At 41.8% G+C, this 26,857-nt stretch overlaps 1 protein-coding gene across 1 annotated transcript in view; it reads left to right on the forward strand.

Annotated features, from left to right (window-relative positions):
• Positions 1-26,857, forward strand: part of LOC124789881 — a 612,342-nt gene that overhangs the window by 574,155 nt on the left and 11,330 nt on the right. The window lies entirely within an intron of this gene.

The raw sequence follows: 26,857 nt of genomic DNA on the forward strand, positions 1-26,857 counted from the left end.
GTCTTACCATTAACCTGATGGGTCAAACAATTGTATAAGCACGTGGTACTGGTCTCACAAAGTACACCCCACGTGGTTTGAACATAAAGAAAAGTTGCTATATTGAAAAATATTGTCAAGACGAGACGCACATTCGCATTGAAGATTGATGATGCTAGTTAGCGTTACTGATCAACACGTGATTCCACTTTACTCATAAAGTAGTGACAAAGCAACTACCGGAATATATTCTGAACTTCACACTCGAATTACACTGCGTTGCAATTTAAGATAACATTAGATATTTTAGAGCTAAACCTGAAATAAAGGTGATTAAATTTTCAGTTAGGCTGAACTTAAGAAATCCATTGTCCTACAGACTTAGCAGACACGCGCTTAGCTGGAGATCTTACCACTTCCGACGATCGCCGCTGACAGCTGCCGTGGTCCCTTCCTGAGGGTGGCTCACAAATACAAACGGAAGTGGCCAGAGAGGCAGCTTCCTATACCAACATGACAAGGGACGGACAGGACCATACTAAGAATAGAAACCTCTCTGCTTTTAGAAAGCGTAGCTACCTGTTCCGACGTTGGTCCTACTGTTCTCTAGCAGACAGGTTTGTGTGCTACCCTCAAGCATGCAACTAGGAATACATTTGCTCATTCATCCTCTCACACAGGAGGGAAGGGGGATGACAGTATCTTATCATATACAGTATATAAAAGAAAGCGGATGTAGGTTCCATATGAGACTGTGTGACATGAATTACATATAAACAGTGTTTTAAAGTGTAGTAGTGTGACAGATCGTTCTTGTTTATGTGTAAAAGTAACACATTCCACTACTCAGTCTCCTCCCAGATAGTCAGAAACGCCACAGTAAATTTAGACGAGGAATTTATGCCGTAAATGACAACAGATTTAAGAAATTAACATGAAGGGAATCCAACAGAGACCGTTCATAACCCCAACGCTCTGGGAAATGACTGTGCAAGGAATTTTCTGGCCATGCTAGGACATTCCCAAGCTGGCTTCTCACACCCAACTTAAACAAAAAACGTAAAGAAAAGGCAAAAGTTCACCAGCTACTTGCTAAAACACTACTTGCTAAAACACAATAACTTCAACACATCTTTAGAATCTACCAATTTCAAAGAGAAAAAAACAATCTGTGACACATATTTAAAGGATAGTGTAGACATAATTCGGTCAGCAAGTAAAAACAATGGTTCCTGCGTCATTAATATGAAAACAATTTCTGGATGTTACCCTTATGGAGTTCACCAGTATTTGCTCATTGCAAGAGCCAACTGATCACAGGAAAATTTATGACTGTTTATTAACAAGAAAAATTTATGAAAATAGGAAAGGTGCCACAGCAATTAGAAAAAACATGAAAAAAACATCAGCATTATAAAGCAGAATATTACAATGCACAATCTGTAAAACCAAAAAAAAGATAAGAGAAAAAACATGTTTTACAAAGTGGTTATCGCAAGAAAATTCTATATCTTATAAAACTAATAATTTGTAGAATTGAAATAACTTTGTGGTACTAATTTAATCACTCTACTATATTTCAGTTAGTTAGCAAACAATGAGCACTGTGTCATTATACTGAAACTACTATTAATTATGTGATTGTTACCATTATGGAGTTTCTCACTATAAATATGCCCCATGCAAAGGCTAATCGATCACAGTCCTATGAGAATGAATAGCTATCTGACTGATAAACGAAGCAATGCCACAGGAATGAATTTACAAAACAAAATATCATTAATCTAATACATCACATAAGAACAAACATTGATCAATAAAACAGCTGTGAAAGTACAGTAGTCAACATCTAAAAAAAACACCAATAAATAAAACACCTACAAAATGCAAGAGTCAGAGTCTAAAAAAAAAAAAACAAAAAATAGAACACCTGCAAAATACAAGAGTCAGTCTAATAAACACCAATAAATCGAACCCCTGCAAAACACACGAGTCAAAGTTTCTGTGACAGAAACACACGTACACTCCTGGAAATTGAAATAAGAACACCGTGAATTCATTGTCCCAGGAAGGGGAAATTTTATTTACACATTCCTGGGGTCAGATACATCACATGATCACACTGACAGAACCACAGGCACATAGACACAGGCAACAGAGCATGCACAATGTCGGCACTAGTACAGTGTATATCCACCTTTCGCAGCAATGCAGGCTGCTATTCTCCCATGGAGACGATCGTAGAGATGCCGGATGTAGTCCTGTGGAACGGCTTGCCATGCCATTTCCACCTGGCGCCTCAGTTGGACCAGCGTTCGTGCTGGACGTGCAGACCGCGTGAGACAACGCTTCATCCAGTCCCAAACATGCTCAATGGGGGACAGATCCGGAGATCTTGCTGGCCAGGGTAGTTGACTTACACCTTCTAGAGCACGTTGGGTGGCACGGGATACATGCGGACGTGCATTGTCCTGTTGGAACAGCAAGTTCCCTTGCCGGTCTAGGAATGGTAGAACGATGGGTTCGATGACGGTTTGGATGTACCGTGCACTATTCAGTGTCCGCTCGACGATCACCAGTGGTGTACGGCCAGTGTAGGAGATCGCTCCCCACACCATGATGCCGGGTGTTGGCCCTGTGTGCCTCGGTCGTATGCAGTCCTGATTGTGGCTCTCACCTGCACGGCGCCAAACACGCATACGACCATCATTGGCACCAAGGCAGAAGCGACTCTCATCGCTGAAGACGACACGTCTCCATTCGTCCCTCCATTCACGCCTGTCGCGACACCACTGGAGGCGGGCTGCACGATGTTGGGGCGTGAGCGGAAGACGGCCTAACGGTGTGCGGGACCGTAGCCCAGCTTCATGGAGACGGTTGCGAATGGTCCTCGCCGATACCCCAGGAGCAACAGTGTCCCTAATTTGCTGGGAAGTGGCGGTGCGGTCCCCTACGGCACTGCGTAGGATCCTACGGTCTTGGCGTGCATCCGTGCGTCGCTGCGGTCCGGTCCCAGGTCGACGGGCACGTGCACCTTCCGCCGACCACTGGCGACAACATCGATGTACTGTGGAGACCTCACGCCCCACGTGTTGAGCAATTCGGCGGTACGTCCACCCGGCCACCCGCATGCCCACTATACGCCCTCGCTCAAAGTCCGTCAACTGCACATACGGTTCACGTCCACCCTGTCGCGGCATGCTAACAGTGTTAAAGACTGCGATGGAGCTCCGTATGCCACGGCAAACTGGCTGACACTGACGGCGGCGGTGCACAAATGCTGCGCAGCTAGCGCCATTCGACGGCCAACACCGCGGTTCCTGGTGTGTCCGCTGTGCCGTGCGTGTGATCATTGCTTGTACAGCCCTCTCGCAGTGTCCGGAGCAAGTATGGTGGGTCTGACACACCGGTGTCAATGTGTTCTTTTATCCATTTCCAGGAGTGTATATGCATTGAACTAAGAACCGTATAATCACTGTTCACTGACACACTCAGTAGTTCCACTATTCCGAGGCACAATTTAAGGGGAGGAGGGGGGTTCGTCGCCGCAGCTGTCAGTAGGGATTTTTGTCCATCTGTTGCGTGCAATCCCGCCGTCTCTGCCCTCTCATGAAGTTTCTCTTGGTGGCCCGTGTCACGTACATCACGATTTGGTTCCATGTTTGTGTTGTCAAATTCGTGCGGTATCCTCGTTTGACACGCCAGGTTGATATTCCTGGGCAAGGATGACACTTAATGGCTCTTCTTTGTGCCAATCTTAGCTACCAGCGAACATCGAACTATGATTTACTGTCGCTTGACAGTGGGCATCCGCCAGGAAATGTTGATAGGAGTCGTTGAAGTCTGCCAGTTTCTCTGGACAGTATGTGTCAAAAGGCTCCACGCCCCTTGTGTTGTTACATTCTTGAGTTATCCTCAATTGGCTCGCCAGTTTGATATTCCTGGGCAAGGATGACACTTGTAACGTTGTTGCTTTAATTTGCTATGAAAGCGGTGCTGATAGACAATGAAAGCAGTTTAAAAGCTCTGAGCTGTCTGGGGAAGTTAACCTTGCATTACTGCGCAACTGTTTCACCAGGTATCCAGTCTAGCTTACCAAATTCCCAACCAGACTAACATTAATTATAATCTTTTAATAGCCATACGACAAATGGTGAGATATATATATATATATATATATATATATATATATATATATATATAAGAGAATTTAAATAAAAAGAAATAAATCACTTTATATTTGGAAATTTATTTTAACATTGATCATTGAAATTTCAGCATATTAATCCTGAGTCATAACTAAGGTGGTGCCTTATTTAGTTTAGGATTGTGTAAATGTGAGTTTGTAATCTTACAGAACACATCAAATATGGAGCCAAGATTGGGAGACTACATACAACACTGCATTCATAAAATAACACACGAAGAACGTTGAAACATATGCAAGAGGAAATTAACCACAACCAACCGATTCAATTTTCACCCAAAGAAGTTACGTTCGTAGCGCAATCCTGTCTGTCATGTAATTACCACACACTGGTATACTAAATTCATACTAACTCTCTGTGAAATCTTCCCGAAAAGAATAGCTGAGGGCTACTTTGACGATTACACCACATGCTTCACGTGGTCAACTTGGTTTACACAAAGAGTGTAACTCCATAATAATTTTGATAATTAAAATAAATTAGATCGAAAAGCAATTTACAAAAGAAAAACCTCGAACTGGTTACTAACGTCTTACTATTAACCTGATGGGTCAAACAATTGTATAAGCACGTGGTACTGGTCTCACAAAGTACACCCCACGTGGGTTGAACATAAAGAAAAGTTGCTATATTGAAAAATATTGTCAAGACGAGACGTTATAATCTCACGCACATTCGCATTTAAGATTGATGATCTTAGTTAGAGTTACTGATCAACACGTGGTTCCACTTTACTCACAAAGTAGTGACAAAGTAACTACTGGAAGATATTCTGAACTTCACACTCGAAATACACTGCATTGCAATTTAAGATAACATTAGATATTTTAGAGCTAAACCTGAAATAAAGGTCATTAAATTTTCAGTTAGGCTGAACTTAAGAAATCCATTGTCCTACGGACTTAGCAGACACGCGCTTAGCTGGAGATCTTACCACTTCAGACGCTCGCCGCTGACAGCTGCCGTGGTCCCTTCCTGAGGGTGGCTCACAAATACAAACGGAAGTGGCCAGAGAGGCAGCTTCCTATACCAACATGACAAGGGACAGACAGGACCATACTAAGAATAGAAACCTCTCTGCTTTTAGAAAGCGTAGCTACCTGTTCCGACGTTGGTCCTACTGTTCTCTAGCAGACAGGCTTGTGTGCTACCCTCAAGTATGCAACTAGAAATACATTTGCTCATTCATTCTCTCACACAGAAGGGAAGGGGGATGACAGTATCTTATCATATACAGTATATAAAAGGTTGCGGATGTACGTTCCGTATGAGACTGTGTGACATGAATTACATATAAACTGTGTTTTAAAGTGTAGTAGTGTGACAGATCGTTCTTGTTTATGTGTAAAAGTAACACGTTCCACTACTCAGTCTCCTCCCAGATAGTCAGAAACGCCACAGTAAATTTAGACGAGGAATTTATGCCGTAAATGATAACAGATTTAAGAAATCAACATGAAAGGAATCCAACAGAGACCTTTCATAACCCCAACGCTCCGGGAAAAGACTGTGCAGGGAATTTTCTGGCCATGCTAGGACATTCCCAAGCAGGCTTCTCACACCCTACTTAAACCAAAAATGTAAGGAAAAGGCAAAAGGTCACCAGCTACTTGCTAAAACACAATAATTTCAACAAATCTTTAAAATCTACCAATTTCAAACAGAAAAAGAACACAATCTGTGACACCTATTTAAAAGATCGTGTAGACCTCATTCGGTCAGCAAGTAAAAACAATGGTCCCTGTGTCATTAATATGAAAATAATTTCTGGATGTTACCCTTATGGAGTTCACTAGTATTTGCTCATTGCAAGAGCCAACTGATCACAGGAAAATTTATGACTGTTTATCAACAAGTAAAGTTTATGAAAATCGCAAAGGTGCCACAGCAATTAAAAAAGAACATGAAAATAACATCAGTATTATAAAGCAGAACATTACAATGCACAATCCGCAAAACCAAGGAAATGATAAGGGAAAAAACATGTTTTACAAAGTGGTTATCGTAAAAAAATTCTATATCTTATAAAACTAATAATTTGTAGAATTAAAATAACTTTGTGGCACTAATTTAATCACTCTCCTATATTTCAGTTAGTTAGCAAACAATGATCACTGTGTCATTATACTGAAACCACTATTAATTGTGTGATTGTTACCGTTATGGGGTTCCTCACTATAAATATGCCCCATGCAAAGGCTAATCGATCACAGTCCTATGAGAATGAATAGCTATCTGACTGATAAACGAAGCAATGCCACAGGAATGAATTTACGAAACAAAATACCACAAATCTAATACATCACACTAGAACGAATATTGATCAGTAAAACAGCTCTGGTAGTACAATAGTCAACATCTAAAAAAAACACCAATAAATAAAACACCTACAAAATACAAGAGTCAAAGTCTAAAAAAAAAACAATAAATAGAACACCAGCAAAATACAAGAGTCAGTCTAATAAACACCAATAAATCGAACCCCTGCAAAACACATGAGTCAAAGTTTCTGTGACAGAAACACACGTGTATGCATTGGACTAAGATCCGTATAATCACTGTTCACTGACACACTCAGTAGTTCCACTGTTCCGAGGCACAATATAAGGGGAGGGGGGGGGGGGGGTTCGTCGCTGCAGCTGTCAGTAGGGTGTTTTGTCCATCTGTTGCGTGCAATCCCGCCGTCTCTGCCCTCTCATGAAGTTTCTCTTGGTGGCCCGTGTCACGTACATCTCGATTTGGTTCCATGTTTGTGTTGTCAAATTCGTGCGGTATCCTCGTTTGACATGTCAGGTTGATATTCCTGGGCAAGGATGACACTTAATGGCTCTTCTTTGTGCCAGACCAGAGTACATCGAACCATGACTTACTGTCGCTTGTCGGTGGGCGTCCGTCAGGAAATGTTGATAGGCGTCGTTGAAGTCTGCCAATTTCTCTGGACAGTACGTGTCAAAAGGCTCCACGCCCCTTTATCCCCTGTCTTCGGTCGTTTCACCGCGGCCGTCTCGTCACGGTCGCGTGCGTGTGGTGCGTTGCCAGCAGATGGATTTCCGCGCTTTGGACCTCTCGGCCATCTCAGGTCATCGCCTCCACGAAGGGTCGCACTGGTGCGGCCGCCCATTAGCTCCAGGCGCAAGGAAAAGTGTTTCCTTCGTACCCTTCTTTTGTGGTCGACCGCGCTCTCGAAGTGGCCCGGTTAACAGCGTGTCCTTCTGGGAAACCCGCCTGTTTACAACTAGCCCTCCTCCTCGCTGCTCCCGCTGTCTCGTGAGAGTTTAGCCGGTTCGCTTTGACGTTCTCAACTGCATTCACAGAAATTGTTCTTCATAGTTATGTGATTACAAAATGTCATACATAATACCACTTAGTATTGTCTTTCACAATTTTTAATAACAAAAGTGAGATTTAATTTTTTTAAATAAAAAAGTTAGATGAATCGACAAGCCGGCCGCGGTGGTCTCGCGGTCCCGCTGTCTCGTGAGAGTTTAGACGGTTCGCTTTGACGTTCTCAACTACATTCACAGAAATTGTTCATCATAGTTATGTGATTACAAAATGTCATACATAATACCACTTAGTATTGTCTTTCACAATTTTTAATAACAAAAGTGAGATTTAATTTTTTTTTAATAAAAAAGTTAGATGAATCGACAAGCCGGCCGCGGTGGTCTCGCGGTTCTAGGCACGCAGTCCGGAACCATGCGACTGCTACGGTCGCTGGTTCGAATCCTGCGTCGGGCATGGATGTGTGTGATGGCCTTAGGTTAGTTAGGTTTAAGTAGTTCTAAGTTCTAGGGGACTGATGACCACAGCTGTTAAGTCCGATAGTGCTCAGAGCCATTTGAACCATTTGAATCGACAGTATAAAAATTAAAGTTAAATGACTTGGCAATATAAAAAATGAATTGACAGTATAAAAATAAAATTACATGAACTGACAATATAATACCTAAATCCACATCACTAATGTGGTTCACTTGCGTTTTAATAAATCAAATGGTACTTATTAATTCACTAAAATGAATAGGATTATGCCTTGTGGAAGTATAGGTCAGGACAGCATAGGGTTCACATGTTATTTACACACACACACACACACACACACATGCACACCTGTTGTCTATTCTACAAACTAACTACCCATAAACATGCATTACTCAAAATTCTACTTCTATCCACAACTAGTTAATCCAACAAGCTACTTCAATGCTACTTCAACAAAGTGTTTACACCACTACAACATTGTTCTAATTCGTCCTTTTCCTGACGCTCGCCGCATGTGTCTTGTCACATGATAAATATGGAGAACTTTCCTTAAACATACAAAGTAAAAAGAACAATGGTTATTTACACGCCAAAACATTTATACCAGTTGACACACCCGATAAGAGACTCGCAATTATACATTTATCATACTCATATATTCACACATAAAACAGTAAGAAAATTTCATCTAAAATTACGTTATCACAAGAATTAATAACATAGATGACTATGAGAAATGTAAAAATATTTTCATCATACAGGTTATACTACATTTTCTTACCCATTTCGTTCCTTCTTTAAGTTACCTTTCGCTTCCAAATCAGTTATTTCGCCTGTGGTGGTCATTCTGGATTCATTTCTCATGAATGGCAAAATTGTGGTCACCTCTATTCTGTAAAACAGTTTCATCTTAACATATTGAACTTACAACAGACACAAAAGATCCGAATCCTCCTGTAGTTTAAAAGACAAATGTTTTGCTTCATCCTTATTACCTTAAACCAAGCTTTCCTTCGGTCCCATAATCAAAATTATTTAATCTTCCTCTACCTTCAAGAGGGAAATTTCCTCAGTACAAATCATATAGGCTGCAGTGCATCCCGCACCAGCGAAAACAGTAAGCTGTCATGCCCACAGCATCAGCAAAACACATAAACGCCGCTTTTCTAGGACAAATATTAACGCAGAATAATTTTTCAGGCTCTGGCTCAACATCAATCAAGACTACAGAAAGGATCCATATTTCTGTTCCATTCTCCATTTGCTGGAAAACTGCTCGTCATTTGACTGCCATAATACTATTTCAGGGCCACGTAAATTACACACACCACAATTCTTCTTTCACCTTGAAGGGAATCAATATGCTGACGAAATCCACAGACAGCACTTTACATACTCAGCTATAAAGAACAAAAAAGACATATATCATCAATATTAACATATCATCGCATATTGGGAAGCCATTGGTTAAACAATCGTATTATCGCGTCCTGTTTTCAAGATTACAAACTTACTCATTCCTTTCTCAGAGTTCCCCTATCTTAAAATATTCATACAGCACGCATACTATAGTAAGAGATCCTCATTTATACTGACAGATATAGAATAGTAATAGATAGATAGTAGCACTGAAAGCAGAAAATCGGAAACACGGCTACTAACAGCTGGTGACCTGGGTTTGCCAGACCCATAATACCCACAGATCGGATATTCCCCTGAGTTTTGCATTAATTCAACACAGATCTTGCTTCTCTCAGGAGCGACTCTTTTCAATTTACACAAAAAAACCATAAACAGCATTTCACTCGTTCACAAAGAAACCTTTTATCTTCACATTTGAACCAACCTAAATCCTAATTGCACAAGGAAAGAAAAAAATTTAAAAACATCACTTCAATCAATCACATAGACACATCTTTATCATTATTTTTACCAACATATTATTCAAAATGCATACGTCACAAATGTAAGCTAATCAATTGTTTCTCTTCACCGTCCTCTCTACTCCTCACTGTCCTTTCTGCTCAATGTATGGTTTTACGTTTGACACATGGTGTAGCCCTTTTGATTTCTTCGATCGAAGAGTTTCAACTTCTATGGCGTTTTCATGGGGAATCTTCCTTATCCGATACGGGCCGTTAAAGAGATTAAAAAATTTCTTGCAGACACCTGACCGTTTGTTAGACAGCTTGTGTGATCGGATAAGAACTTTTTGTCCTACATGAAACACTGTTTTTCTCACGTTTTTCTTATACGCCTTGACTCTGGATTCTGCTGCACGCTTGATGTTGCGTAAAGCTAAGTCAACAATTGCGTTCCGGCGTAGTCTCGGCTCCAGTGGCCAAGGCACCACCTCTTTGATTTTGCTCGGGGGCTCCTTGTTTTTTAGCACAGTGATTGGCGGAAGCTTTGTTGACGTATTGGGCAACTCATTAATTATGTTCTGAAATCCTTTTAGGTGTATGTCCCACGATCGGTGATCACGACTGCAGTATAACCTACATAATTTTCCTAATTCACGCATGATACGATCACTGGGGTGCGAGCTGGGGTGAAACAGAGAGATATATATAGTTTTAATTCTTCTCTTTCGAAGTATACGCTGCCAGTATTGCGATCTAAATTGTGGTCCATTATCCGAGATAACCCTTTTCACACGCCCAACTTCATGCAGAAACTGCTTTGCAAATGCAGTTGCCACAGCCCTTCCTGTGGCTCGCCTCAACAGAGTCAGACACACAAACATGGAGGTTAGCTCCACCGCTACGAGAACATATGCAAAACCTGCTTTAGATCGTATTAGTGGCCCAAATAGATCCACGGCCGCGAAGTCACAAAGTTTGCTTGGTATTATCGGGTGCAATGATGCAGCATACGTCACTGTGGCCGCCGTTGCTCGCTGACAATGTCCGCACACTCTACGTACACAACGAATACGCCGTAGCATATTATTAAAATAGCATGTCTCCTTTAGTTTTTCACAACATTTCTGTGCTCCGAAGTGACCATAACTCAAATGTATGTACCATATAATTTTGTTTACGAGTTCCTCCGGAATCACCAACACCCATCTGGAGTCGTTCGGGGCTCGTTTCTTGAATAGTATTCTATTGCGCACTAGGTAGTACTGGCGTATTCCTACATTCTCCTTGTCCTCCCATTTCTTCTTTATATCTTTCAATACTGCGTCCTTATCCTGTTCGTCCGCTATACTCCCTAAAGAGATGGTAACAAAGTTCTCGAACGCAACATTCTGTAAGTATAGGATGCTAAAATTATTTTCACCGAGTTCCCCTTCTTCTGTGTGAACCAAACCTACAGGAATGCGCGATAAAGCGTCAGCAATTACATTTTTCTGTCCCGGAATGTATTCTACAGTGAAATTATATTCCTGTAGGTATAGTGCCCAGCGTCCTAGTCTCCCATGCGTGATTTTTGTGCTCATAAGAAATTGGAGTGCATGATGGTCAGTGTATACACTGGTGGTCCTCCCAAATAAGAAATACCTAAATTTCGAGAATGCCCAAACTATCGTGAGTGCTTCGAGTTATGTCACTGAATAATTTTTTTCACATCGAGAGAGCACCCTGCTCCCAAACGAGATTGTTTTCCAAGTTGTAATATCATCATTTCCTTCCGTTTGAAACAGTACCGCACCTAATCCTGACAAGGAACTGTCCGTCATTAAACAGAATTCTTGTGTCAGGTCGGGATGCACGAGGATGGGAGCCTCTACCAAAGCCTTTTTCAGTTTATAAAATTCATCGTGTGCCTCTTGATCCCAGACCCACAAAGCGTTCTTCCCTGTTAGTCCACATAGACGGGGTGTACCAAGTACACTAAAATTTATAAATCGCTTATAAAAATTACACAGTCCTAAGAATGCTCGCAACTGTTTTTTTACTTGTCGGCACTGCACACTCCGCTATCGCCGCAATTTTCTCCGGGTCAGGTTGTATTCCATTTGCTGAGACAATATGGCCTAAGAATTTTATGTTCTCTCGTCCGAACTGTGACTTATCTAAGTTGACTGTTACACCTGCCTTCTCAAAAACGTCCAGTAGTCTGTTCTGAACGTCATTATGATCCTCCCACGACTTTTCCGCAATTAATATGTCATCCATGTAAATTGTCACTCGCTGTTTCAAATCATCAGGCAAAATGCTATTTAATCCCCTTATAAAAGCAGCTGATGAGACGTTTAGTCCGAACGGTAGACGCCGGAATTGGAAACAATTTCCATAACACAGGAACGCTGTATATTATCTGCAAGATGGGTGTAGCACGATTTGCCAAAAACTCGAACGGAGGTCAACAGATGATAGTACCTTTACCCCGTGGAAACGTTGTAAGAGTTCCTCAAGGCTCTCAGGCCTGTCCGTTTCCGACATAATAATTGTGTTTATCTGCCTCGAGTCTAGTACCAAACGAACCGAGTTGTCGCGTTTTGGTACGACAAGCAAGGGTGAGTTGTACGAGCTTACTGCCCGCTCAATTATTCCTTGTTCTAACATCTTGTTTATTTACTTCTCCACCTGGGCTTTATACGCCACGGGAATAGGGTATGGTCTAACAGAAAACTTCTGATGGTCACGTACTCAGAATGGGTAAGTAAAACCCTTAATCGCCCCCGGAGTCTCAGAAAATACCCGTTCATGATTCCTAAGTAGGCAATACAATTTCTCCTTTTCCCTGTCCGTGGTTCTGACACCCGCGATGCTCTTTCTCAGTGCATCAGCAAAAACAACATCTTTCCCCTGCTCACAAGACGTAGAGCACAACTCACTTACATAGTTCACGAGCAGCTCCAGTCTGGGTTGCGACTTGGTTTGAGCTTGAAATTTTAGGCAACTAATTTCTGACTCGGCACGTAGTATGCATTCATCAAATACTAAATTCATTGGCTGATCCCCAACTTGAACTGTCATTACTCCTCCACCCATGTCAATTACTGCATGGTGGGCATTCATGAAGTCATTTCCTAAAATCATTGCCACATTCAGCATTGGGAGCACAAAGAAGTTGTACTCAAACTCTCTTCCCTGGCAGGTAAAATTAAGCCGTGTCTGCCTCCGGATTTCTACGCTCTTACCGTAGATTGCGCCCTTCACCTTTATTCCTCGCACTTGAAAAATGGGCCACGTCCCAGTCCCTTCGCATTTTTGAAATGCTGCCTCGCTCACTATGGAGAAAGGGCTTCCAGTGTCAATGACACACTTAAAACATATTTCGTTTACTGCAACTGTCACGACTGGATTTATTCCCGAAATTTTAGCACTCGTAGTTTCTTGCAACAAATCCTCCCTAATATCTTCCCTCTCTATATACCGTATGCACTCATTTGCCATGTCGCTCATTTGTTCCGATTGGGCGCCTTCTGCGCTGATCGTTTGTCATTTCCGGTTTTGTTCATTTCCATTTGCTGGATTATGTCTAGGGTTAGCCGGCCGAATTTCAACATCATGAGGTGCTCCGCCTACAGTCCTATTCCCACCGTGTTCACCGTAGTATCGATTCTGGTTGCCGTAGCTGTTGCGTTCACGATCCTGTCCACGTCCTCGATCATTTCTGTTGTTCCACCTGTGTTCGCGACTGTTACCCCAGTTTCTATACGGCCGGTCCCGATTATTGTTCCGTTCGCGTCGCGACGACCAGTCACGCCGTTGATTAGTACTACGGCCACGACTGCGATAGCGCTGCTGTGCCCAGTAATAACTTTGTGCCTGATTAGGCGGGCATTCTCCTGTATTGTATTCCAACTCTTGGAGAAGTGTCTTAAACGTTTCCACGTCCTCTTTGCATCGTCCCGCAAGAATGACGTGGGGCAAGTGCATCGGCAATTTGGTGATGCATATCCTAATTAGTTCCGCAGGTCCGTATGGATCGTATAGAAATTGATTTGCCTGCAGCAAGTGGTCGAATAGGCGTGCTGGGCTGCCGAAACCAGACTGGTTCAAATTTGGCAGCATAATTGTGCCATGCTTGACCCTATCTTGTGCCGCTTCCGACCAATAGACGGAGAGAAAGGCTTGTCGAAACTCCCGAGTGGAGTTGCAGTGACGCGCTGCCGACCTCATGCGAATCCCCGGTTCGCCTTCCAAATAGCCACACATATATTCTATCTTATGTGAACTTGCCCAGTCGGGGGGAAGACAGAACTCAAATTGCTCGAGCCATGCTCGTGGATGTATTCCTTTTTGCGAATTTCGAAATATATCAAACTTTCTCACTGTAAGGAAATGTTTGAAAACAAATCCCCGCATTTCCTCCCGGCGAGGCTCTTGAATGTTTCTATTTTTCTCATGTGTGCCCCTCAAAATAAATTCTTCCCTGTCGTCAAAATCTCCCTCGTGGCCGGAGTCCCTCTCTGCACTGTTCGTACGGCTATTTTTAGTGCTCATGGCGAGTTCGGAATCACACGCCGTGCGGTTTTCCAGATGCGCCACGCGTTCTTGTAATTCGCCTGTTACAGCTTTGTGCCGCCTGTTCACTTCGAAATGTCCCTTCTGAAATCTAAGAAGGGAATGCACTTCTTCGGTCTCTGTGGCCGCTACCGGTGTAGTATTGTTCTCTCTTTCCGCCACCTTCATCGTGCCTACGATGTCCGCTAATGCCGCAATCTTATCATGTATTTGTCTGTTGTCCTCCGCCCCAGTCTGCTTCAATTGTTCTATTTGCTGTTCCAGTGCGTGAATCGCTTGACTGTTGTCCGCTACTGTGTTGCTAACGGACGTGGGACAATGCGTTTCCGCCTCTTGGAACCTCGAGAGTACCTGCTGGTGTTCTCTTTGGCATTCTTCTCTCAGCGCTTGGAAATTCCTAAGTAGCTGTTCTTCGCTCTCTTTAGATTCCGCATCGCGACTCCGCTTGCCCTGTTCTAAGGCTTGCAGACGATCATCGATTTGTTCAAATGCACGGCCTAATTCTTTCATAATATCACTTTTTATTTCACTTTCCAGATTGTTTATTCTTTGTGAGATATCATCGCACAGTCTCTGCATCGACTTGTCGACTTTATTTGTCTGCTGGATTAGTTTTTCGTCTATTTGTTGGCCTAGCTCTAGGATCGATTTTTCGGATGATTCTTTTTGTTCTCGGAACGATTTTTCTGATTTCTGCGTCATTTGTTCGCCTAGCTCACGGATCGATTTTTCAGATTTGTGCGTCATTTGTTCGCCTAGCTCTCGGATCGATTTTTCAGATTTCTCTGCGTTTTCTTTATTTTGTTGCAATAAGGCTTTCATGAGTTCTGCCAAATCAATTTGGTTAGTTGAGGCAAACTAATTTCTGGCTCTGAAGTGAGCCCGTTCGTCCTGTTTTGCATTTCCTCTGAAGTATTCCCCATTGCATTTTCGGAACTGTCCGGCGTGTTAATATTCAAAATCAAATTATCCCCATGGTCCATGTTGCTTAAGTTGTTGGACCGCCTACTTTTAGCTTGGTTACGAGTCTGCATTAGTTCAATTTATGCCCGGTACGCAACACACTAACCAGAATAAATGTATCCCGCAAAAATTACGACAGTCACACGAAAGGTACCCATCCTAGTATGCACTTTTTCACACGCACATCAAATTTATATCTTTGATCGAAGTCAGTGCGATTTACAAGCGAGAAAAAAAAACATATACATATAAAACACACAAATATAGAAAACAAAACAAGACAAACAACACAACACCGCTCAACAACACTGTGAATGTTTTGAAAGTCTGCTCAGAAACAACGCAGAAGTTGTTTGAGCGCTGCAGGGAAAAAAAATTAAGATTATACAACTCTCGCAATCTAACATTTCAGAGATTCCAGAGTCTAGCGGAATCACAGAACAGGGTCGCCATGTGTAACGTTGTTGGTTTAATTTGCTATGAAAGCGGTGCTGATAGACAATAAAAGCGGGTTAAAAGCTGTGAGCTGTCTGGGGAAGTTAACCTTGCATTACAGCGCAACTGTTTCACCAGGTATACAGTCTAGCTTACCAAATTCCCAACCAGACTAACATTAATTATAATCTTTTAATAGTCAACCGATAACTAGTGATATATATATATATATATATATATATATATATATATATATATATAAGAGAATTTAAATAAAAAGAAATAAATCAGTTTATATTTGGAGATTTATTTTAACATTGATCATTGAAATTTCAGCATATTAAACTTGATTCATAACTAAACTGGTGCCTTATTTAGGATTGTGAAAATGTGAGATTGTAATCTTACGGAACACATCTAATATGGAGCCAAGATTGGGGGACTGCATACAACATTGCATTCATAAAATAACACACGACGAACGTTGAAACATATGCAAGAGGAAATTAACCACAACCAACCGATTCAATTTTCACCCAAAGAAGTTACGTTCGTAGCACAGTCCTGTCCGTCATGTAATTACCACACACTGGTATACTAAATTCATACTAACTCTCTGTGAAATCTTCCCGAAAAGAATAGCTGAGGGCTACATTGATGATTACACCACATGCTTCACGTGGTCAACTTGGTTTACACAAAGAGTGTAACTCCACAGTAATTTTGATAATTAAGATAAATTAGATCGAAAAGCAATTTACAAAAGAAAAACCTCGAACTGGTTACTATCGTCGTCCTATTAACCTGATGGGTCAAACAATTGTATAAGCACGTGGTACTGGTCTCACAAAGTACTCCCCACGTGGGTTGAACATAAAGAAAAGTTGCTATATTGAAAAATATTGTCAAGACGAGACGTTATGATCTCACGCACATTCGCATTGAAGATTGATGATGCTAGTTAGAGTTACTGATCAACACGTGGTTCCACTTTACTCATAAAGTAGTGACAAAGCAACTACCGGAATATATTCTGAACTTTACACTCGAATTACACTGCGTTGCAATTTAAGATAACATTAGATATTTTAGAGCTAAACCTGAAATAAAGGTCATTAAATTTTCAGTTAGGCTGAACTTAAGAAATCCATTGTCCTACAGACTTAGCAGACACGCGCTTAGCTGGAGATCTTACCACTTCAGACGCTCGCCGCTGACAGCTGCCGTGGTCCCTTCCTGAGGGTGGCTCACAAATACAAACGGAAGTGGCCAGAGAGGCAGCTTCCTATACCAACATGACAAGGGACAGACAGGACCATACTAAGAATAGAAACCTCTCTGCTTTTAGAAAGCGTAGCTACCTGTTCCGACGTTGGTCCTACTGTTCTCTAGCAGACAGGCTTGTGTGCTACCCTCAAGCATGCAACTAGAAATACATTTGCTCATTCATCTTCTCACACAGGAGGGAAGGGGGATGACAGTATCTTATCATATACAGTATATAAAAGAAAGCGGATGTAGGTTCCGTATGAGACTGTGTGACATGAATTACATATAAACTGTGTTTTAAAGTGTAGTAGTGTGACAGATCGTTCTTGTTTATGTGTGAAAGTAACACGTTCCACTACTCAGTCTCCTCCCAGATAGTCAGAAAGGCCACAGTAAATTTAGACGAGGAATTTATGCCGTAAATGACAACAGATTTAAGAAATTAACATGAAAGGAATCCAACAGAGACCTTTCAGTGTTACTTTTGGCGGTGCTGCCACATTCGTCCATTGGTTTGCGTACTCAAAGATGTATGTCCGCTGAGTTCCTCGCCGCCTGACAGATGAGCATAATGGGCAACGAAGGACCATCTGTGCGGTATTGATTGCGCGTTGCGAGGCTGATTGTGACAATTTTTTGTCGAACATCGTCACAGGTGATGAAACATGGGTTCATCATTTTGAACCGGAAACAGTACGGCAATTCATGGACTGGCGCCACACCACCTCTCCTTCGAAGAAAAAGTTCAAAGAAGCACAATCAGCGGTAAAGTCATGGGGACTCTGAATTGGTTATTCTGTTTGATGTCATCCCTCATAGTGCAACTATCAACATTGAAGTGTTTTGTGCTACCCTCAGGAAATTGAAGAAATTAGTTTAGAGTGTACGTCGCCACAAAAATGCAAACAGATGTCTCCTTATCCACGACAACGCAAGGTTTCACACAAGTCTGCGCACCCGAGAGGAGTTCACAGAACTTCACTTCACTGTTATTCCTCATCCACCCTACAGCCTGAACCCCGCACTTTCCGACTTCCATCTGTTTCGCCCATGATGGATGCACTCCTCGGGAAGCAATAGGCGGATAGTAGGAAGGTTATTGACGCAGCTTTGTACCCAAAAGAGTAGGGAATAACATGGTGTATTGGAATCCTGAATAAAAGAAACGCGCTTTCAAAAAAAATGTGTTGTATTACTTACTGAAGGCCTGTCGTAGATATTTCCCGCAATTGACCAGTAATTCCTTTATTATTCACTTCGAAACAGATAAACGAATTAACTGACAGCACAAAACAACAGCAACTATGTAATGGTTATTAAACTGCTGTATAGCCTACAGACGGTTGTTATTGTCAGCAACAATGATCAGACACAAAGGACTGGCTGCCTGAGGTCTTCTGATTTCTGGCAGTTCAGAAATACGGAGTACAGTAATCAAGTGATTTACAAACAGTAGGCCTAAAAAGTTGTTAGTTAGTGGGATTGCAGAGTGTGGGTGGAGAAAGTGTCGCTAGGGAGAGGAGTGGTGCAGAGGAAGCATGTTTTTCCACAGGTGCCTATCCTCAATGAGAACGACGAACTTTCCTTTCCGAGAACGAGTTGTAGATAGCACTCACGAGGCACTAAGAATTTCTTCATCGTTCTATAAAAAAAATATTGTTAGAATAAAGCAGCACAATTTGTCACATTGACTCATCAGTTCAGTAAAACGCCTACAAAAACTAAATATCATTTATCTTTTGTCATTTTGAAAATGAAAACCTTCAAAGAAAATTCTTCTTAATTCTAAAGCTTAGTTAGGCGCCAATGTCGATGATGGTGGGAGGACGGGTGAGGGTATTTCCCAATATCTTGTCTCACTCAGGGCCGAAGAAAGGCTGGGAACCATTGCTCTAGGGGACTGATCCCAGAATGAAATTTCACTCTGCATGGAGTGAGCGCAGATTTGAAACTTCCACGCAGATTAAAACTGCGTGGCGAAACGGTAGTTAAACCTTTGACGTTTGGCAAAGATGCCTTGTTCCAAAACCGGTTTGGCACGCAGTTCGGAACTGGCAGGAAGTTTCGTACCTGTGTTCTGCTTTTTCTTTCCGCGCGCCTAACACACTCATCACAAAAACTCCCATTCAGATTTCTTTAATGTCAGTACCGCCATTCGATTGTTTTTTATTTGCAGTGTTACATTTACACGATCATGATTTCGGCTTTAAAGTGCCATTATCAAGTGTTTTAATGTTATACAGTGCCTAAGATAGCATACTATCGTATTTAAAATACACTATTAGACACGACAGTATTCCATCTTAGGCACTGTATAACGTTAATACACTTGATAATAGCGCTTTAAAGCCGAAATCATGATCGTGTAAATGTAACACTGCAAATAAAAAAAAAAAAAAAAAAAAACAGTCGAATGGCGGTACTGACTTTAAAGAAATATATTATGACTGTGGCCCCACATTATGAAAGAATTATCCCATTCAGATGCTATTTCTGAATTCTGCAACTGGTATATGGAAATGGAAATGTCATGTGGCTAGGTCCTCCCGTCGGGTAGACCGTTCGCCTGGTGCAGGTGTTTCGATTTGACGCCACTTCGGCGACCTGCGCGTCGATGGAGATGAAATGATGATGATTAGGACAACACAACACCCAGTCCCTGAGCGGAGAAAATCTCCGACCCAGCCGGGAATCGAACCCGCGCCCTTAGGATTGACAGTCTGTCACGCTGACCACTCAGCTACCGGGGCGGACTACAATCGGTAATGACATATTTTTTTCTAAAACCTTTTCTAAAGCATTAACCAAAATCTGTTTCTCGCCGCTTTTACCGGTTTTCCACGCCTGTGTTTCAAGACAAAATAAGCTCGCCTGTCTTCAAAGAGAGAATGACTATCCGATGAAATCTGTAACAAGAACTACACTGATGTCCAAAATTAAAGCAAGAAACGGAAATATTGCAAGCTTGTGTTTATTTTTCCACAAAACGGTTTAACAGGTGATGATAAAGTAGAAGCAATGTAAAGAATACAGAACGTAATCAACTGCAACATGCACAATGGTAGACAAAAACGTTCTTCGTTTTCTTTTTTTTTTTTTTTTCAACTTATCAAATCTGCACGCACATTCTGACAACTGGTTAACGTGCTCAGTATGGGGTGTGACCACCTATGGCACCAATACAGACCTGATAACGACGGGACTTGCTGTGAATGATATCATCAATCTCATATTGAGGGAACAACGCCCATTCTTCCCGCAGAGCTACTCAAGAGCGTGGTCGGTGGATGCTGACGTGATGCAACCCATCTCCTTCGTGCATCCCAGATATGTTCTATGGGATCCAAATCCGGAGAGCGAGCAGGCCACTCCATGCGTGCAATATCTTCCATTTCCAAAAAAAAAACATCGACCACCCATGCTCTATGAGGTCGAGTATAATTGTCCATCAGTACGAAGTCTGGGTCTACAGTACCTCGCAACAACCGCGCATGAGATCCCAAGATCTCCTCACGGTAGCTGATAGTAGTTAAATCTTGCTGATTGACCCGTACAATTTCATGTAGAGGTGTTAGAGTGGTCAACATAATACCTTCCCACACCATTAGGGATCATCCTCGATATCGGTCTCTTGTCACAATGTTTGGATGCCGAAATCGTGTTCCATGTGCCCTCCAGATGCGAATGCGTCGAGAATCACTCTCCATACCAAATCGGGATACATCTGTGAAAGGAACATAGGTCCACCGTTCGAGCGTCCAGGTGGCATGTTGACGGCTCCACTCTAGACTTTCCCTTCTGTGAAGACACGCCAGAGGTAAACAAAGAGCAGTTCTTCAACAATAAAGGCAACTCTGCTGAAGCCTTCTGAACACGGTTTGTCTCAGTACAACACTTCCAAGACATACTGCTACGTCAGATGCCATTTGCAGTGCATTAGTAAGGCGGTACCGTCATGCCCTTACAGTCGAGCAGCGGTCCACACTTTCTGATGTCACACGTGTTCGGCTCTGTCCTAGTCTTCGGGATACAGTTTCGGTCTCTATAAACTGTAGCCTCATCCGAGAAACAACAGAATGATTCACATTAAGCCGTCGGGCCACGTCACTTTGCGACTCTCCTGCTTCCATTCCTCCTATGGCCCTCCGCAGCTGACAGTCTGTAGGCGTCTCCTCTGCACCTTACTGCACCGTCTGTGACTGTGTACATAGCGACTGTGGATGTGAGATTACCCTGCAACCACTACCACGCCTGATAGGTGCCCTGACGTCATTGCTGGCGTGGTTGTCCGTTGATCGGAATGCGATCTTCTGTGCGGAACACAATCGTAACAACAACTGTTGACAGTTTGTATGATTATATCGTGAATTAGACACGAGACAAGGAAATAGCACTTTGTTGCTTTATTTTTGGACACCATTGTATATAAGTTACACATTTAGCATAGAGACTGGCAGAAGCGGTGAAGATTTTAAATGATTTGCTTGTCATTCACCCTAGAATAATAAATAACTGATACATTAAGTAGGACACACTTCCATTGCAGATACACTGCAACCTACGAGTAATGCTGAGCGTGTTGAGCGGACGATGGTTTACATTAGAACTGAACTTAACGAGGTATAGCACTTCTGCGGCCGGCAAGACAATTCATAAACGGAATTCATTCGCCCCATGTTTTAGTGATATTATTAAGTTCCTTACTAAGAGTATTATCCCAGGTATAATTGTGCCGAAAATTAGGCACCTTTCGCGCATCTCATTTCATTAAGAACGATACAGAAAATCAATCTTAAAATCTGAAGACTTATCAGATTACTCTTAAATTAATAATGATATGCTGCTCCTCATGATAATACTGTCTAAAGTGTACAGCTGCCTTTTTACTAGGATTGTCTTAACCGATGAAGTTGTACTCGAATGTCCTGAAGATTGAGTGTTAAATCCCTGTCTCCCTTCCTTACATTTACAAACTTCTGTGGTTTTTGGTTGTGTAAGAGAGTTAGTTCATGGGGCAGTGCCGTGCAGTCTATAGTTATTACTATGATACGATATCGCTTTGACATTTGGAGTAGACCGTTAACGTTAATACATAAATCAATCGCAGTATTCGCAGTCTTGGCTGCATTTAATTTTGAACAGATATCCGATTTAGGTTCAACAGCGGATACCTTCTTATTTGGGCGGTTTGAAGTTGGAGTTCGTTCTGGCGCTTCCAAAAATGCTTTCTAACACTATTTTAATACGAAAAATAAGGTGTGAATGCATAGTTTATGTGACGAAGGGCCATTGCACATCCTTAATACGTGTAAGACGCCTCGTCGAGAATTTTAATTCAAGAAACCATCTGTTTTACGGTAACCTTAGATTTTTAATCAAAATTTAAATTGTTTACATTGATGACATCGTTACTGGATGTAGTGATCACAATAGTCTCGGTCGTAAAGTATTTTATATTAACTTCTGTTTCAATGCCTTGTGCAATACCGCAGAAGGAACATCCAGCTTCTCGCAGTCCTATTACACGATGTTGTTCAAACTCAGTGAGCTGTTGATAATGGCGTCTTTGTAACCTTAAAGGTGTTTTTGACCAACTTCAACTCACCACTTCCAATCTCGAAAGCAACTAACGCTCATGGCCGTTACAGCGTGTATTTAAAGAAAACCTGGTATTCATCATTACAGTGGAGCTACCAGCGCCACTCTTACGCAACTGGCGCGAAGTTTGAATAAACCTCTTGTTTCAGATGTAGAAACACGCATAACAGCTTTCATTTATGTCGCACGACTCCTTCTTGGTGTTGCGATTTTTGTTGTCTGTACCATTCAAATTAAAGTCCCCTATATTCATTGATAAGTAGACTGATTCATGATGAAGTTTTTTTATATATTTTAATTGGACTGTGTGTGTGTGTGGTTTTTTTCTTTTTTTTTCAACGTCCTATCAGTCGCAAAATTAAAACCGTAGTGAAAATCCAGTGACGCTTTGCACATATGTGTTGCACAGTGCCTCTAGTTTTCCCGTCTATCACGTCACGTCTCACTTTCCAGTACTGAGCGCACAGTGATCATCTAAGTATGCTTAGAAGATTGTGTCTCCCGCCAAGTGTGAGGTGCTTGCTGAGAGGTTTCGCCTGATTTCATGCAACCCACATAACATAACTGCTGCACGTTTAATTCATGACAATCTTCAACCACACACTGCAGGGGCAACAAAGACACTCCTGCAGCGTTTTCGATGGGAAGTGTTTGATTGCCGACCATACAGCCCCGACGTGGTTCCCTCAACTTTTCACATGAGCCGCTGGCTATGAGATGCTTAGCGCTATCCATGCGGATACTTAGCGCTATCCATACGAAGCCACTGCAGATCAAGATTCACAAGCAAAGCACTAGGCTACAAATAGTAAATCATTGTGGCAGTTCACAAGACTTGCTATTTGTAGCCAAGCATTTTATATTTGATGATATTGCCCATGGCATTGAAACCGATCTTATGTTAACAAAAAATACTTTGTTATTGAAACAGAATATTTGAATCTTTCAAAATTTTAAACATGGCTGAAGCAGCAACTGTTAAAAATCTTCACGGTAAATGATAGCAGCCAAACAGTTGCAGGATAAAGATTTACTAAAATCCTTGACCACCTTCATCAGAAGCACTTGTTCAGGTGTATTTTTGCTTCTGATGAAGGTATATTTAGATATACTGAAACCGTGGTCAAGGATTTCAATAAATCTTTATCCTTGCAACTGTTTGGCTGCTACCATTTTCCGTGAATATTTTAATATACTGCTAAAACCTAAAGTGGACAAATTCATTGCGTCAGTAATGTCCGCAAGCTGTTCTCGCCTTACAATCAGTGCAAGTTCCATTGCTTCAGTTTATGACTATGCGTGCCCTCTGAAATCGGTCCACTGTTCAGATAAACTAAAGTATGACAAACACAGCGAATTTTACAATTGATATCGTGACTATGGTGGTCAACATTGAGACAGCTTCTGTACAGAAACACATTTGCACTGCCATACAAGTACTCTCATTGGTGATTGGGGTAATGAACAGAACGAATCACTCTGGAACGAGCGGAGACCACCGATTCCCCATACATAAAACAATCGAAAAACACCATCGCTGATCAACCTTGGAAAGCTTGTTGGTAGATTTAAGACTCTCAATGTATTTTCCTTGCATGCAGGGACTGTTGTGCAGCCTGTTTAAAATAAAACTTACCCTAAAGGTATTTTCATCGTTTCGTGGCAACGTAATCTAAAGAGCAAAGAGTGAAGCTTTGGGACATTTTTATCACCAGTTGTTCATTTCTTTAGATGAGACCTTTTTGAGTCTTTCGGGATAAGTAAACTCAGAGAAGAAGAGCCATTAAGCATCAGAAAACCCTCGTTAATATTTTCCGGGCCTGTTTTGTTTTGGCCACCTTGTGTGTACGCTTTGCTGCTCGGCTTGTGCGTAGTCCTGTGGTTTTAGCCACTTGACCGACTATCCTCTTGGTCTTTAAGTGAGGTGCATTAGTTTGTCGGGTGCATTTTACCTCCTGTTCCTTGTTCCATTTATGCATTTTTCTTCAAATTTAAAACTGCATGAATTAATCAAGCTCAATATTCATTCGCCAAAACCACGATGTTATTTTCATCTGACAGAAACAAATAACGGATATTTAGTGCAGTTCAAAATGCTCCATGACAGTATAGCAGAATCAATTCCTTGTCTATGTCCGTTGTGTAACAGTAACAACCTTCTTTGGAAGTGAAAATTTATTGTGGGAGAAGTCTCCTGTATAAAACTATAAAAGAAGTTCATCGTTGTGAAACGAGAGAATAGTACTAAACCGCTATTAAACTTAGAGTCTTAGGAAAATTTATGCATGAATAGTCGCTATGTAAGTGACTACGCACATTAAAACTTTTTCCTCCTGATGAAGATGCATGACATCACGTACTATAAGTTGAAGTTAGCAGCGATTTTATTCTGTTGTACATTGCTTGGTTAAGTCGAGTAACTGTTCTGTAGTGATTAAATGTAAGAGTAGCCCCACTGCTGTAATGGAAATGCAAAAAATTATGTATTTGCCTGTAATTTTGTACTTGACCTTCAGATAAATTGGCATGACCTAAAACTGGAGTTCCTTATAGCGTTACCCATACTGCTGCATGAAACTGATTTAATGTCTAAAAATTATATTTATATTTTATGTTTGTCTGATGAAGGGCGGGCGCACACCATTAATGCGTGGCAGACGTGTCGTTGGGAATGTTTTATTCACGAAACAATCTGTTTTAGTGTATCCCTAGATTTCTTGTCAGAACTAAAAATTGTCAAATTTATCTCACTAGTAATTGTCCGCAACCATAATCGCCAAATAATCAGCACAAGCTGCATTAAAACAACCAGCACGGTTTAGTACATTTATGGCAAATAGAAAACAGTTAGAGTGATAAATTTTTATTTTAGTTTATATGACAGGACGCGACAGTCGGAACCGAGGTACAAAAGTTTTGACGTATAGGCCTATAAATTTCCTGTACTCCAGTAATGGTACATGGAAAATGAAGAAAGATGTTGCATAAATTAAACGTTATTCACATATTGTGCAGGTTTTGCACTGTATTTGATCAACACCACAAGAGCATCACCTGTGGACTAACTGCTTTTACTTTAGAATCTTGGCTAGACTGCTGAAGCAAAAACGCGATATTGGTATCACGCACAGAGACACTCATTAAGGTGTACATGTTACACTATGTTTGCCTCTACTTCCACTTGTCACAATGGTTTAAGGAATGTTGCTGGGAATGAAGGCTAAGTCTGATTCGGATGCTATCCGGTCTAGTCATCACACTCGAGGGGGAAAATCTGTTAGCTATCCCGGACGGGGCAGTTGTTAAACACCTCGATTGGCCACATTAGGTAACACTAGGTTTTTGTGCGGCCGTTCCTCTCCTGTAAAAGTACATCTCCCTGACGTTGTAATGGACAGTACATGGTGGATGATGATCTGGTGTTTTCCAAGGAACAGTGCACGGCACGTCCAGAACCGAACGGTCATTGCAACGTATGACGCCACACACTACTCAATCCCGTGTTTGCTCTTAACGTCGTTGCATAATGCGCCTCCGGTGCGATCTCTTGATCGACAGGGCATTTGCAAACGACCACCAGTGACTCAAAGTCAGAAACGGCCGTTATCAGTATAAGCAACTAAGCGCCATTGAATCATCCAGTTTCTCTTTCGGGACACAAACGCAAGCAGACTACACGGCATTGCGACGTTATAGGAAGTCTGTCGGCCGGCACCTATAGTCCTAGTCGTAGCTCGGGTGTCGGCAGACAGTTCCCGATGGTCCTAGGTGAGTGACACTTTGGGGACAACATAGGGCCTAATTTGTGTTGCATTGGACGTGCAGTCAGCAATAAGTGGTCGCCTCGTGTGGCAATCCACGCGTTAATATGTAAAGAAACCGCGCGGAGCCATAACGATGGGCAAATCTACCTTCTTTGGACTAGTATGATGGTCGAAACAAAGACTACTGCTTCAGCCTAGCGTCGAAATTTCGTCTATATTTTTGCTTGTTCCAAGGGTCATAATCACCATAATTCGTAATGACATGTATCGGTTCAGTATCATCAAACAGAGTAAAAGACAGGTCAGTTAACAAGTAAGTTACAACTTGATATGATGTACTATCTGTCTGAAAGCCTGAACAGAAGCTGTCGCTACTATGTGACCCTCTAGGTAACAATGGTGAAATTCGGTACGAGATAACTGATATTTATTGTCACAAAAGAGAAGTTGAAGG

This window comes from Schistocerca piceifrons, chromosome 3, assembly GCF_021461385.2.
Source record: "Schistocerca piceifrons isolate TAMUIC-IGC-003096 chromosome 3, iqSchPice1.1, whole genome shotgun sequence".
In the NCBI taxonomy this organism is placed as follows: Eukaryota; Metazoa; Arthropoda; class Insecta; order Orthoptera; family Acrididae; genus Schistocerca; species Schistocerca piceifrons.